Below are 14,287 nucleotides of genomic sequence, written 5' to 3'. Positions count from 1 at the left end.
GCCATGGGAGTGAAAGGTGAGTGCCAGAGAGGTGCGGAGTGAGTGCCAGGAGATGAGACGTAAGAGTCAGGAGGGGCAAGGGTGAGTGCCAGGGAGGGGAAAGATGAGTGCCGAGAAGGGGGAAGTATGAGTGCCAAGGGTGAGGGGTAGATGCCAGGCCAGGGGGGTGAAGGGCTAGTGACACGGAGGTGAAGGTTGAGTGCCAGGTCAGGGAGATAAAGGGTGAGTGCCAAGTAGATGAAGGTTGAGTGCCATGGAGGTGAGACGTAAGAGTCAGGTGGGTCAAGGGTGAGTGCCAGGGAGGGGAAGGGTGAGTGCAAGGTGTGAAGGGTAGCTGCCTGGCCAGGGGGTTGAAGGGCTCGTGCAATGGAGGTGAAGGGTGAGTGCCAAGGGGGTGAGTAGTGAATACCAGGAGGGACAAGGGTGAGTGTCAGTGAGGTGACAGTTGAGTGTCACGGAGAGTCAATGCTGAGTGCCAGAGAGGGAGAAGGGTGAGTGCCAGGTGCGAGGAGTGACTGCCAGGCCTTAGGGGTGAAGGGCGAGTGCCAGGGAGGTGAGTGAGTGAGTGACAGACTGCAAACAGTAGTGAGCTGGGGTCTAGAAGGAGGTGCAGAGATCATCACCCAGTGTGTGCCAGGTTGGGATGCACCAGTGCCAGGCCAGACTGGATGCAAGAACCTAGGACAGGCGGGTGCCAGGTCACTCATAACCTTATGTGGGAGGGGGTGTGCAGCGGGCCGGAAAAGCAAGCGAGGAGGCCGTATATAGTGTGCTATAGTAGGGGTTTATTTCAAAGTCACAGAGGTAGAACACAGGAAAAACAAGGAGGGCGTCAGGGTACTGGATCCACGCCGGGTCTGGGGTGCAGCTTGTGGTCTTCCGCGGCTCCAACGGCGGTTCCGGTGACGTGGTGTATCCACGGAGGGCAGGGAGCAAAAGAGAAAACAAGGGACCGTTAGTCCTATCCTAGTTCAGGATCTCAGCAACCGTCACCGACACCCGGGGCGTGTGGGGGAAGGAGCGGAAAAGAGACAGTGAGGAAAGGAAGGTACCGGGAGGAGGGAGTAAGGGGCGAGGAGAAGAAAGAGTGGTTGGTCGGGGCGTGAGGGAAACGGCGGGGCACACAGTGCAGTGCTATACAATTATTACACAGTGCAGGGGACGTGATACTAAAGAGAAGGGAATACTTTACAAGGACTATACAGGGGGCTCCTAACGAGTGGGGAAATAGTGAGGTTAAAGGCACTCACGCGGTCCGCCGTAACTCTCCCGTTGAGTTACGGCCGCTCTACAGCCACCTCCTGTGGACTCCACCACTCTTCGCTCCACTCGTCTGCTTCAGCCAGCTGCTCTCCGTCTCCTGCTCCTTCTCCTTCACGTCCGCCAGTCCGAGGTTCCTGCCACAAATCTCCGACGACTTCCACTTCCTGGTTCCCTCTTTTATCCTGTGCTGTCGCTGCCATAGGGGCGGGGCTTCCGGGGTCCGGGAGATTTAAGGTTGTCCGGCCCGATGTTCTGGTTGGTCCCTGTGGGGAAAAGAAGGGCGTGACTCTCTGGGCTTCCGTTGGCGTGCCGAGTCGGGTCCCCATGCTGGCGTGCTGAGGTCGGGGACACAGTCCCGGGGGTAGCGGGAGAGGTAAGGGTGCGATAGGGCGGGGTTCAGGTCGGGGGTGGCGGGATGCCGGCTCACACCTTAGTACAGGAGTAGGGTGCGCAGGAGAGAGTAACATCTTCAAACAAGAAACTATTTAAAATCCTGAATACTCCACTTTATTGTCTTGGAACCTTATGTGGAAAATAATTAGCAAATGAATGGGCATCCGTAGCGGACTTGCAGCTTGTTACAGCAACATATTGAGCTAAAGTTTGCATTGCAAATAAACCAAAGCTAACACAATTTGAATTAGTAACAGTAAGATTCGCAATGAACTAGAGACAAGTTAAAAAAGCACCCCAGAATTGAACTGAGGATACAGAATAATAAAAATGGGGGCAATAGTGGTCTCCTTTTCCCAGATGACAGCCAAAAAACAGGATGTTGTTGGAGGACTCAGATTCTGGTGGAAGCAGAATTTTTAAACGAGTACATTTTTCATAAAACTTTTTTGTGGTTGTGTGTGTGGTTGTGATTGTGTGTGGTTGTGGGTGGCTGTGTGTGTTTGTGTGTGTGTGTGGTTGTATGTGGTTGTGTGTGGTTTTGGTTGTGGTTGTTTGTGTGGTTGTGGGTGTGGTTGTGGGTGTGTGGTTGAGTGTGGTTGTGTGTGTGTGTGTGGTTGTGTGTGGTTGTGGTTGTGTGTGTGTGGTTGTGGTTGTGTGTGTGGTTGTGTTGTGTGGTTGGGTGTGTGATTGTATGTGTGGTTGTGTGTGTGGTTGTGTGTGTGGTTGTGTGTGTGTGGCTGTGTGTGTGTGGTTGTGTGTATGTGTGGTTGTTTGTGTGCATGGTTGTTTGTGTGTGTGGGTGTGTGTGTGGGTGGTTGTGTGTGTGTAGTTGTATGTATGTGTGGTTGTTTGTGTGTGTGGTTGTTTGTGTGTGTGGTTTTGTGTGTGGTTGTGTGTGATTGTGTGTGTGTAATTGTGTGTATGTGTGGTTGTGTGTGTGTGTGTGTAGGTGGTTGTGTGTGTGTGGTTGTGTGTGTGGGTGGTTGTGTGTGTGTAGTTGTGTATATGTGTGGTTGTTTGTGTGTGTGGTTGTTTGTGTGTGTGTGGTTGTGTGTGTGGTTGGATGTGGTTGTGTTTGTGGTTGTGTGTGTTTATGTGTGGTTGTGTGTGTCGTTTTGTGTGTTTGTATGTGTGTGTGGTTGTGTTTGTGTGTGGTTGTGTAGTTGTGTGTGGTTGTGTGTGTGTGTGTTTGTGGTTGTGTGTGTGTGTGTTTGGTTGTGTGGTTTTATGTGGTTGTGTGTGTGGTTGTGTGTGTGCGGTTGTGGGTGTGGTTGTGGGTGTGGTTTTGTGTGTGTGGTTGTGTGTGTGTGTGGTTGTGTGTGTGTGTGCATACTGTAATCCATGCAAGTTGCGTGTTGGGAGCCATAAAATTAGGCCAAAAACCAATTTGTATAGTTGGTAGGCATTGACGAGCAGAGTAATTACGTGGTCGTGCACGGATGAGACTACAAAGTTTGAGACCAATAAGTTATTACAAAGGGCCAGTGCTTGACCAAAAAAAGTCACCAGGGGAGTAGTAAAATGAGGTAGGGTTATCAACTGGCTGAAGAAGGCTTACAATTTCTATTTTATCATGCAAAGGACTAGAGTTCCACAGACTATTTTGATGCAACTCGAAAAAGTTTGCACACCATGGTAATTTACATTTGGATTCAAACGAAAGCGAAAGTGATCGGACAGAGGCAGAGGGTAAAGCACGGGGAAAAAAACCAAGCAACTTAATTACCTGTGACAGAGGAGACAGATGGCGACTGTGCGTGTGCACGCTCACGTGAATACAAGCGCTAGGACAGCCAGTAGCACTTTGAAAACTCACCTACTAAATGTCTCTCCCTGCAGCGCATGCACTGGCTCAGCAAGACCTAAAAAGCAATTAAATATCTGATAAATCAGTCTTCAAAAATGCAACTACTTTCAAATAAATCATCCTGTCCTTCAATGCATAATCCCTATTTAGATCTTGATTGCAGCCTGAGAGCCAATAATTCTATTTATCGTACAAACGTGAGTTCGTGTTCAAACCAGGATTACAACCTGGTGTTATTTTCCCATGTATTACTTTATAAATGCTTTTATATTGCGTATCATAGGGAATTGAGGAGCTCTGAAGTTCCTTGTTGGATGGGTTGCGTGCTACATCGAAGGTTGAGTGTTTAGTTCGAAGGGTGTTGTATTTGCTGTGAGGCTATGTGGGAATCATTTTTGTGTCATGAGTGAGGGTCCAGAGTGATAGTTGTATTGTGTCTTTGGTCACTGCCCTTAATAGTGTGATTGAGGAAAGACGAGTGAAAGATAGTCCATGCTTAGGTTACAGTACATATCACTCAGGTGGTTCAATATTGATTTTATTGTCATTACTGAAAATTTCTATCCAACTTTTGTGCTATGCATTGTGATTAGGTCTTCAGCATTATAAACCTTGTGGATCTGGGGAAGAGGAAATGAGTTTGAAATAGAACAAAAGAACAGATTGTAATTATAATTGTAATTGCATTTATATAGCGCTTACTACCCTGATGAGGCATTGAAGCCCTTTTTCAGCAAGTAGCACGCTGCTCCAGAACCCATAAAGGATTTGTGGTGAATTAGTATAGTGAAAATATGAATGTAATTTGAGTGGTGGATATGTTAGTCAGTTATTTGGATTGCAAAGTATAGTGAAGGGATAGAGAAAGGAAAAAGGGTTATATTTCTATAGCGCTTGCTACCCCTGATGGGGTGTTGAAGTGCGTTTTTGGCGAGTAGCACGCTACTCTGAACCCATACAGTGTTAGTGGTTCATTATTATAGAGAAATATGAAAGTGATTTGAGTGATGGATATGTTAGTCAGTTATTTGGATTGAGAAGAATAGTGGAGGGATAGAAGAGGGAAAAAGGTTTGCATTTATATAGCGCTTGCTACCCTTGATGGGGTGTTGAATCTCATTTTTGACAAGTAGCACGCTACTTCGAAACCCATAAGAATTAGTGGTGAATTATTATAGTGAAAATATGAAAGTCATTTGATTGGTGGATATGTTAGTCAGTTATTTGGATTGAGAAGTATAGCAAAGGGGTAGAAGAGGTAAAAAGGCTTTCATTTATATAGTGCTTGCTTCCCCTGGTGTTGAAGGGCTTGTTCGGTGAGTAGCAAGCTACTCCGGAAACCCTTAAAGGGTTAGTGGTGAATTAGTATAGTGAAATACAAAATTAATTTGAGTGGTGGACAGGTTAGTCTGTTATGTGGATTAAAAAGGATGGTCAAGGGATAGAAGAGGTAAGGATTTAGAATTATTGGCCTTTCTCAGTTTCTTTAGGAGCTCATAGCAGTAGCAGGAGGCTTGGGATGAGTAAAAGAGAGGTGGAGAGGGATGAGTAAAAGGGAGGTGGAGGGGAAAGAGTCAAATGGAGGGGTTAGAAAGACTTGTTTTGGGGATCGGAATAGTAAAAGAGGTATGAGGTGATGCAAGGAGGGGTAGAGTAGGGAATAGTCTCAAAAAGGGTTATTTTGGGGATCATAGTAGTGGTATGGGGTTTGGAATGAATGCGAGAGTCGAGGTAGAGGATACATTGATAGAGGTTTGGGTGAGAAATAGGGTAGTCCATTAGAAAGAGTAGTAGAATGAGGTTTGATATATGTAAGAGAGTTGAGGATATATTGAGAGCAGTATAGGGTGAAAAATAGGGTAGTGCTTTGGATATGATAAATTAGAAGAAAATTAATAAATAACTAAAAGTAATACATATATTGAGCCAAAAGTAATAAATATATAGATTCATAAATACCTGGAAGGTATATTGATGCATAAAGGAAGGTATTATAGGTAACTGAAAGATACATTAAATACACTGTGACTTTTACGGGTTGTTGTACTTTAAATTGATTTTATTTATTGAATATATATATATATATATGTTGAAATTACTCATCATGTCGGCTTTAAAAGAGACCAAGAGGCTATCAGAGGAAATGGCAGAGATAATACAAACACTGAAGGAACAAAATTCTGAAAGTGAATTCGAGACAGAAATGAAAAAAGTTACAACCAGACTGCATAAAGCTGAGGAAGACATTAAATTAAAGAAACAGAGCAAATTTCATCGTGACCAGCTTGACTATGAGAAGGGGCAAATTTTTACTTTTGGTAAAAAGTTTGATCATTTGCGAGATTTGAACAAAAAACTTTCAAAGACTCCTGAAAAACAACAAGCAGTGGGTCAACAACAGATGGTAAATTCCCATACTGAGGCGGAGGCTGTAACAGAAACCAGCACCACGGGTGAAGATACTACTATACCGGGTACATCTGGAAATGACACGAGTGGAGTAAAAACCAACATTTTAATAGAGTTCGCCCTGATGGCACAAGGCAGACAAGGAGCACCCAGTCCAAAGCCACAGGACACCCCAAATCGAGGTCGTGGAAGAGGCGCCAGAGGCGGCAACAGAAAAACCGCCAAAAAGCAGGGATTATTAGATGCCTACGTGGGAGTAACAACAAGAGGCAAAACGGCCAAACCATGAAGGACATCTACACTGTGGTAAATCTTTCGAACTTGATTTTATCTGTTGATCAAATTGAATTGTTGTCACTTGGAATGACTTTCTGTCCCTCTAGTCAGTTTAATTATACTGAAAGCAGAATAGACTTGTTCCACTTTATACGAAAATTAAAACTGAAAAAGTGGTTTTGTAATAGGAAACAAGGTGTGGGGACAACCCCAGTGGAAGATACTGTGGTAACTATTGGAGATGTCAGTCTCCTACAGACAATGGCAGGTCTAAATAATGACACTGAGAGTGTTCCAAGTACCTTTGAGTGTTTGAGACAGGAAGAATTAAGATTTGACTGTTTGAGCGGAAGTGGGTTCAAAGCCAGGTCCCGATTCTTGCCTCAAATACATAATGACAAGATCGATGTTTTTGAAACTGGAGTAATTGAGGAATTTAAGAAATTAGAGAAAATGAGTAAACCAAGACAGGATAATCTTTCACGCCAACAACGACAAGCCTTAAGTGACTTACAAAACAACAGGGACGTTGTGATAAAGATGTCAGATAAAGGTGGTAATGTCGTGGTATGGCCGGTTGAAATGTATTTATCTGAGGGCAAGAGACAACTTGATGATCAGGAGAATTACACAATCAGTAATAGAATGTGTTATGAGGATAGCAATTTAAACTATCAAATCCAATTGTCAAGATGGAAACAAGAGGGTCTTTTGTCTGAAGATGAATTCAAATTCCTAAAATGCGATCATCCTAAATTGGCGGCATTATACTTACTCCCAAAGCTACACAAGAACGCTCAAAATCCCCCGGGTAGGCCCATTGTGTCTTCCATGGGAAGTACTTACGAAAGCACCTCTAAGTACATTGACCACTTTCTACGTCCGTATGTACAAAAATTACCATCGTACTTACAGGATACACGAGATTTTCTGAATGTCATTGATCCAGTTGTGTGGGAGGACGGTATGTGGCTGATGACACTTGATGTCAACGGCCTTTACACGTGCATACCCCATGATCTGGGATTAGCCGTAAATGAACACTTCCTAAAACAACGTGATGTAAAATATTTGCTGCACACGAAAATGCTCTTAGACATGATGCATAGATGCTTGACGAACAATTATTTTTTGTTCAATCACGTGGTCTATTGCCAGGCCCGGGGGACCGCAATGGGAACCTGCTTCGCCCCCAGCTACGCAGGACTGTTCCTGGGCTGGTGGGAGGAGCAGGTGGCCAAGAACAACTCGGCATTTTCCCACAATGTGGTTCTGTGGGCCAGGTACATAGACGACGTGTTTTGCCTCTGGAAAGGCACGAAAGAGGCGGCACTACAGTTTGTTGATGATCTGAATGTAAATTGTTGTAATTTGAAATTTACTTGCTTGATCGACCAACAGTCGGTAGAGTTTTTGGATGTAGTGGTATTTGTTGACAAGGACAAACTTAGAAGCAGGCTGTATCGTAAACCAACTGCAGGGAACAGCTTGCTCCATGCTTCCAGCTGTCACCCCAAAAATTTGATCAGCAGTATACCCTTTGGCGAACTATTGAGAGCGAAACGTAACTGCGGCACTCCCATAGATTTCGCCAGAGAGATGTCATGCATGAAACAACGATTCATTGAGAGAGGTTACTCAACCAAGATTATAGAGCAGGCGTGTGCTAAAATCAAGAATGTAGCCAGAAGTGACCTCTTGAGCCCCATACCTTCCAAAGACCTTGAGCAAGAGAATGGCCCAATCAGATACATTACTTCATATTCTGATCAATCCTGGCAGGTGAGACGTAGTCTCAAAAAATATTGGCACGTCCTTAATCTCGACCCAGTACTTAAGAAAGCGGTCGGAAGTCAACCACAGATCACTTTCAAGAAATGCACTGCATTGAAAGATGTTTTATGCAGCAGCACTGTAAGAGACAAGAAAGAAAAAACAGGTGTCAGAGGCTTCTTCACCTGCAATACATGCAAGGCTTGTAAGAACAGTGTTAATAGGAAAGAAATTGTTCTTTCAGAACACTATCAACCTTTTAAAATACAAAAGCATTTGTCGTGCAAATCTGACTACTGTGTTTATGCACTACGTTGTCCGTGCCCCTTAGTATATATTGGGAGCACAATAAATGAAGTGAAGAAAAGGGTGTTGGAACATACAAGGGCCATCACTAATGAGGATAAGAACTATCCAATTGCCAAGCACTTCAAAGATTTCCACAACAAAAATGTCAGATTGCTGCAATTTTGTGCATTAGACAGGATTCCTAAATCAGAAAGGGGCGGCAACAGACTCAAACAGTTGCGCCAACTTGAATCACGTATGATCATAAAATATCAAACGGTCCAACCTTGGGGTCTTAATAAGGATGAAGAACTCTCTGTCCACCTAGGTTAAATCCTGGATATGTGTCCACACATCCCAATCAATATTGCCCTCAAATTATATAAATCAATAAGAGAACTAAATTGAAATAATCAGGGCTCCAATATATTTGCCGTAACACTGTTGAGAAAAGATATTGTAACAATTGAAGCTTTTTTAATCAGTTTTTATTCACTTTTAGTGATTATGGTTTTTCCTTTCTATTTGTAGGAGACTACTCTATAAACGGATGAGAACAAGCATTGTGGGTTGCCTTAGGAATTGGAGTCTATGCAAGTTTTCAACTACAAAGCAGATGATAAACCCTTTTTTTGATGTAACAAAATGGATAAATGTAGTGCAATGTTGCCTGTATGATTTATGTAATCTGAACCGAATGTTTGTCTGGCATTATAAGCACATGCCCACTAGGGCAGAACTTTATTGATTTTATAATCAGTATGGACAATTAAGTGTGTTCCAGGCATTACGAATTCATGCCCACTTGGGCAAAATTTTGTGGAGTTTATTAACAGCATGGACAACCATGTTTTCAACTCAGAAATACAAATTGTATTATTTGTTTAAATATCAACATTGACACTTTATATTCTTTATATGTGGACTATAACATCTCAAATGCTGGGTATCACTAAATTGAGAATGTATCAGTTTAAACTTGTAGACTGTTGTGAATATTTAACTATGGCCGCCTCCATTGTTCAACAAACCTGAAGTTATGAGGAAGTAGTCCTACTTTTATGTTTTGCACTTATTTTGCTTTTTCACTTTAAAAACTAAAAAAACTCAAAATGTAATGACTGAACTCACCCGTGACCAAGGTGCGGCTGCACCGAAACGCGTCGGGCGTTTGAGACCATTTTGCTGAATTAAAATCTATCACGCTTATGGAGATTGTGGCTCGAGTTTCCTTCTTTTCTACCTACCAAGTTGGTTTGACGAATATATATATATATATATATATTTGTAGATCAGTAGTGAAGCAATTGTAGATAAATAGTTATGGTATAGTTTTACTAATTAATGCAGTCACTTATACACATGCTAAAACATATAATAACGTAACTATCAGTAATATCTACATTTATTAAGCTGGACTAATGAATATGTTTATATAATGTTTTTTAGATCATAATTATTCTACACGTTTACACAAAGCAATACACATACATAGGTACATATCTATAGTTCAAATAAATGTCTATATACAGAAAGATATGCTGTATATTTCAGTCTGTTTGCGTATGGTGGTTGTGTGAGTCGTTTTCTGAACATAAGGTGCTTATCTGCGAATCTTATGTTGGGGTAAAGAGTTCCATAGTTTGGCTGCTTGAACAGAGAATGATGCGTCCCCTATTGTTTTTTTCTTGTATCTTGGGATTTTGAGGCGAGGTGCCACTCTTGAGCGGAGGTTGCTTTATTGAATGTGTTTGGTGATTTTATTCCTGATGAAGAGCGGTCTCGTTCCATGTATCGCTTTGTGGGTTATACAAAGCAGCTAGAATGTGTATCTTCTGGCAACCAGTAACCAATGCAGGGCTTTTCCAGCCAGGCGAAGATGTGGTCTTGCAGTTTGATATATAAGAGTAGTCTGGCAGGCGAGTTCGGAATCTGTTGTAATCTTTTTATTGTCGTTAAAGGTGATTCATGGTAGAGGCTATTGGCGTAATCAAATTTGGACAAAACAAGGGAGATGGTAGCCTGGACCTTATGTACAAATCCCAAATGGGGGAAGATTCATTTCAGAGTTTTTATAGCAACAAAGCTTGATCTTGCTAGTTTGTCCACTTGGACATACATCGATAGCTTGGAGTCCATGGTCATTCCGAGGTTACTTACTTCCTTTGATATTTTAGGCGGTGTTCGCATATCATCAGGCCATGAGGCTAGCTGGTCATAATGTTTCCAATCACCACACATGAATATTTCAATTTTGGAAGCATTTAATTTGAGATCGCTCCACGTCATCGATTGATCAGTGCCTTAATTACTTCATGTAGCTGTTGAAAAGCATGCGCAAGATAATAGAGCCTTGAGAGACCACTGCGTTTGTGAAGTACGGTTTGGACGAGAAAGGTGGGGTTTGGATGACATTAGTTCTGTTGTGACGGTAGGATGCGAACCAGTCTAGAGCAGTCCCCTCTATGTCAGCTTTGTAGAGTCTTTGTATCAGAGTGTTATGGTCAACTGTGTCAAAGGCAGCTGAGAGGTCCAGAAGAAGTAGTGCTGCAACCCAGCTGCAGTCAACTGTGATCTTCAGGTCATCCCAGATGGCAAGGAGGGCAGATTCTGTGCCTATTCCTGGATGGAATCTCGTTTGGAAGTTTGAAGTTATGGCATTCTCTTCAATACATTGCAGCATCTGGGAGAAAGTTGCTTTTCCTAACAGTTTGCCCAGGAAATGTTCATTTGAAATCGGTCTGTAGTTGTCAGGGTTCAGCGGGTCCAGTTTTCTTCAGTAATTGGTGTGCATGTGACATTTTGAGTTCTTCTGGAAACATTCATGTAGTTAAGGAGTTGTTGATGATTTTCCTTACTAGAGAGGCAGCAGAGGTTGTTAGAATATTTGTCTTGAAGGTTTGCAGTGGACATGGGTCAAAAGAGCTGCAGGCAGGCCTGCCTACTTTGACCAGGTCCAGAACTCATTGTGTGAAATGTGTTGGAAGGAACCAATAGGCTGGGTTAGAGTATTCTTGGATTGAAGCTTTGTAAAAGGGTTAGTGCTTGTTAGAAATGGGGGTCTCCAGTTTGCAATGGTTTGCACCTTTGTCCAAATATGGACCCGTTGCTTCTAGTCAGTGAAAGGGGGATTCACTCCTAAAATAACCCCTGCTCACCCCCTTGGTAGCTTGGCACAAGCAGACAGACTTATCTCAGAGGCAGTGAGTAAAGCATTTGTGAACACATACAGTAATATAGTGAAAGCACAACAAATGGACACCACACCAGTTTAGAAAAATATTTTATCTTTATCTAAACTTAACACAAGACCAAACGACAAGAATCCACAATATAGTAATCAAAGTATCCTTAAAAATGGGTTATTCACTTAAATGCAGATTCTAGCAAAAAATAACTAACTCTGAGTTATTATGACATTGTAACAGAGTACGGTGCCGACAGGGAGGTGCACAGCTTCGGGCCCGGAATCAAGCAGACCCCCAAAGAACAGTACAGTAGAATTAATGAAGCAAAGACAGTTGAGACTCAGATTGAGACTGCTGCTGCGACATAGTGCTTCTGGCGCTGGTAACTCACACTTTTTAAAAACAAATCTTTCCTCATATTTTAAGCAACTGTATGGTGATTTTAAAACTGTATAGGCGCATTTTAACGGTGATTTTAAAACTGTTTAAATAAATGCTACGGTGATTTTAAAACTGTAGACATTTGTTCCTTACCGCCTCTGCTCTGACTCCTAGGCTGTAACTTCCCACCAAAGCTCCCCGGTCCGTCACGGCAAGTGCTGATTGTACGGAGAAGGTGGAGGGCGCAGGTAGTGAGCACAGCACTTCCGGCTTGGGAGAGCAGTCCGGGGGTGAGCGGGCTAGTCGTTGAAGCCCTGGGACTACAAATAGCTTGATAGAGCAGATACGTGGTCCATAGGATTGAGACTGCCGCTGTGACATTGTGCTGCTGGCGCTGGTAACTTGCGCTTTTTAAAAACAAATCTTTCCTCATATTTTAAGCAACTGTATGATGATTTTAAAACTGTATAGGCGCATTTTAACGGTGATTTTAAAAATATTTAAATAGATGTTACGGTGATTTTAAAACTGTAGACATTTGTTCCTTACCGCCTCTGCTGTGACTCCTAGACTGCAACTTCCCGCCAAAGCTCCCCGGTCCGTCACGGCAAGTGCGGATTGTACAGAGGGGGCGGAGGGCACAGGTAGCGAGCACAGCACTTCCGGCTTGGGAGAGCAGTACGGGGGTGAGCGGGCTAGTCGTTGAAGCCCTGGGACTACAAATAGCTTGATAGAGCAGATACATGGTCCATAATATTGAGACTGCCGCTGCGACATAGTGCTGCTGGTGCTGGTAATTTGCCCTTTTTAAAAACAAATCTTTCCTCATATTTTTAGCAACTGTATGGTGATTTTAAAACTGTATAGGCACATTTTAACAGTGATTTTAAAACTCTTTAAATAGATGTTACGGTGATTTTAAAACTGTAGACATTTGTTCCTTACCGCCTCTGCTCTGACTCCTAGGCTGCAACTTCCCGCCAAAGCTCCTCGGTCTGTCACGGCAAGTGCCGATTGTACGGAGGGAGCGGAGGGCGCAGGTAGCGAGCACAGCACTTCCGGCTTGGGAGAGCAGTACGGGGGTGAGTGGGCTAGTCGTTGAAGCCCTGGGACTACAAATAGCTTGATAGAGCAGATACGTGGTCCATAAGATTGAGACTGCCGCTGAGACATAGTGCTGCTGGCGCTGGTAACTCGCGCTTTTTAAAAACAAATCCTTCCTCATATTTTAAGCAACTGTATGGTGATTTTAAAACTGCATACGCGCATTTTAACAGTGATTTTAAAATGGTTAAATAGATGTTAAGGTGATTTTAAAGCTGTAGACATTTGTTCCTTACCGCCTCTGCTCTGACTCCTAGGCTGCAACTTCCCGCCAAATCTCCCCGGTCTGTCACGGCAAGTGCCGATTGTAGGGGGGGGGGCGGAGGGCGCAGGCAGCGAGCACAGCACTTCCGGCTTGGGAGAGCAGTACGGGGTGAGCGGGCTAGTTGTTGAAACCCTGAGACAATTTAAACAGATGCTGATTCGTTCGCGAAGCGGACACGCCGAAGGCGCGCCAAAGGCACGCCAAAGGCAAACCCGTCTGCACCCGTCCGCACCTGGCACGGGCCCAGGACCGTAATCCCTGCTCAAAATATAACTATCAGAAATAGGAAGGTCTATAACAGCTCACAACTGAAGGACCTACGGCCAAAACTCTCCTGTGCACCCCTCCATCCGGGAGATGAAGTCAAATACTGTACAAGCTGTCATCATGAGTTCCCCTACACGCGCTGTAGGATAGCAGCACCTCGCTGCCTGATACAGGGTCACCCAGTAAATATAGAAACAAAGGCCGCCCTAGTAAATGCTAGATCGCTTGTGAAACATAATATAGAAGTAGCAAACATGATTGACACCTATAACCTGGACCTGCTGTTTATAACTGAAACCTGGGCAGATAGATCTTCAGCCATTGACCTGGCATTAGCAGTGCCGACAGGTTACTCACTCCTTCGTGCCGACAGAACCGGGAAGCGGGGAGGAGGCCTACCATCATCAGCAAGGATACACTTCATGTGCAGGGACTCGAGAGTCTCAACCCCCTGAGTGTGAAACACTACCTTTTAAAATTTGCATCACTAATAATTATACATTCTCCGGCTTTCTACTGTACAGGCCTCCAAAGGCAAATATCCCCTTGGCACAACTATTGGGGCTCGCTCTGGAGTCCAGTTTATCCAGGGCAGACTTCACGATCCTGGGGGACTTCAATATCCACTAGGAAAGAGTTGATGATAGTAATACGACTACCTTTTTAGAGACAATGACCAGCTGTGGCATGTCTCAATTAGTGAATCAGGGAACTCATTCCGCTGGGCATACCCTGGACGGAATATTCACCTCAAATCCCAACATCATAATAGGGGAAGTGCTGTCTGTCCCCTGGTCCGATCATAAAGTAATTCATTTTTCCTTAAACCTGGACCAGAAAAAAATGGTTAGGGCTCCTCGGGAGGGGGAG

Source organism: Lissotriton helveticus, chromosome 7 (assembly GCF_964261635.1).
Source record: "Lissotriton helveticus chromosome 7, aLisHel1.1, whole genome shotgun sequence".
Lineage (NCBI taxonomy): Eukaryota > Metazoa > Chordata > Amphibia > Caudata > Salamandridae > Lissotriton > Lissotriton helveticus.
This window is presented reverse-complemented; position numbering follows the sequence as displayed.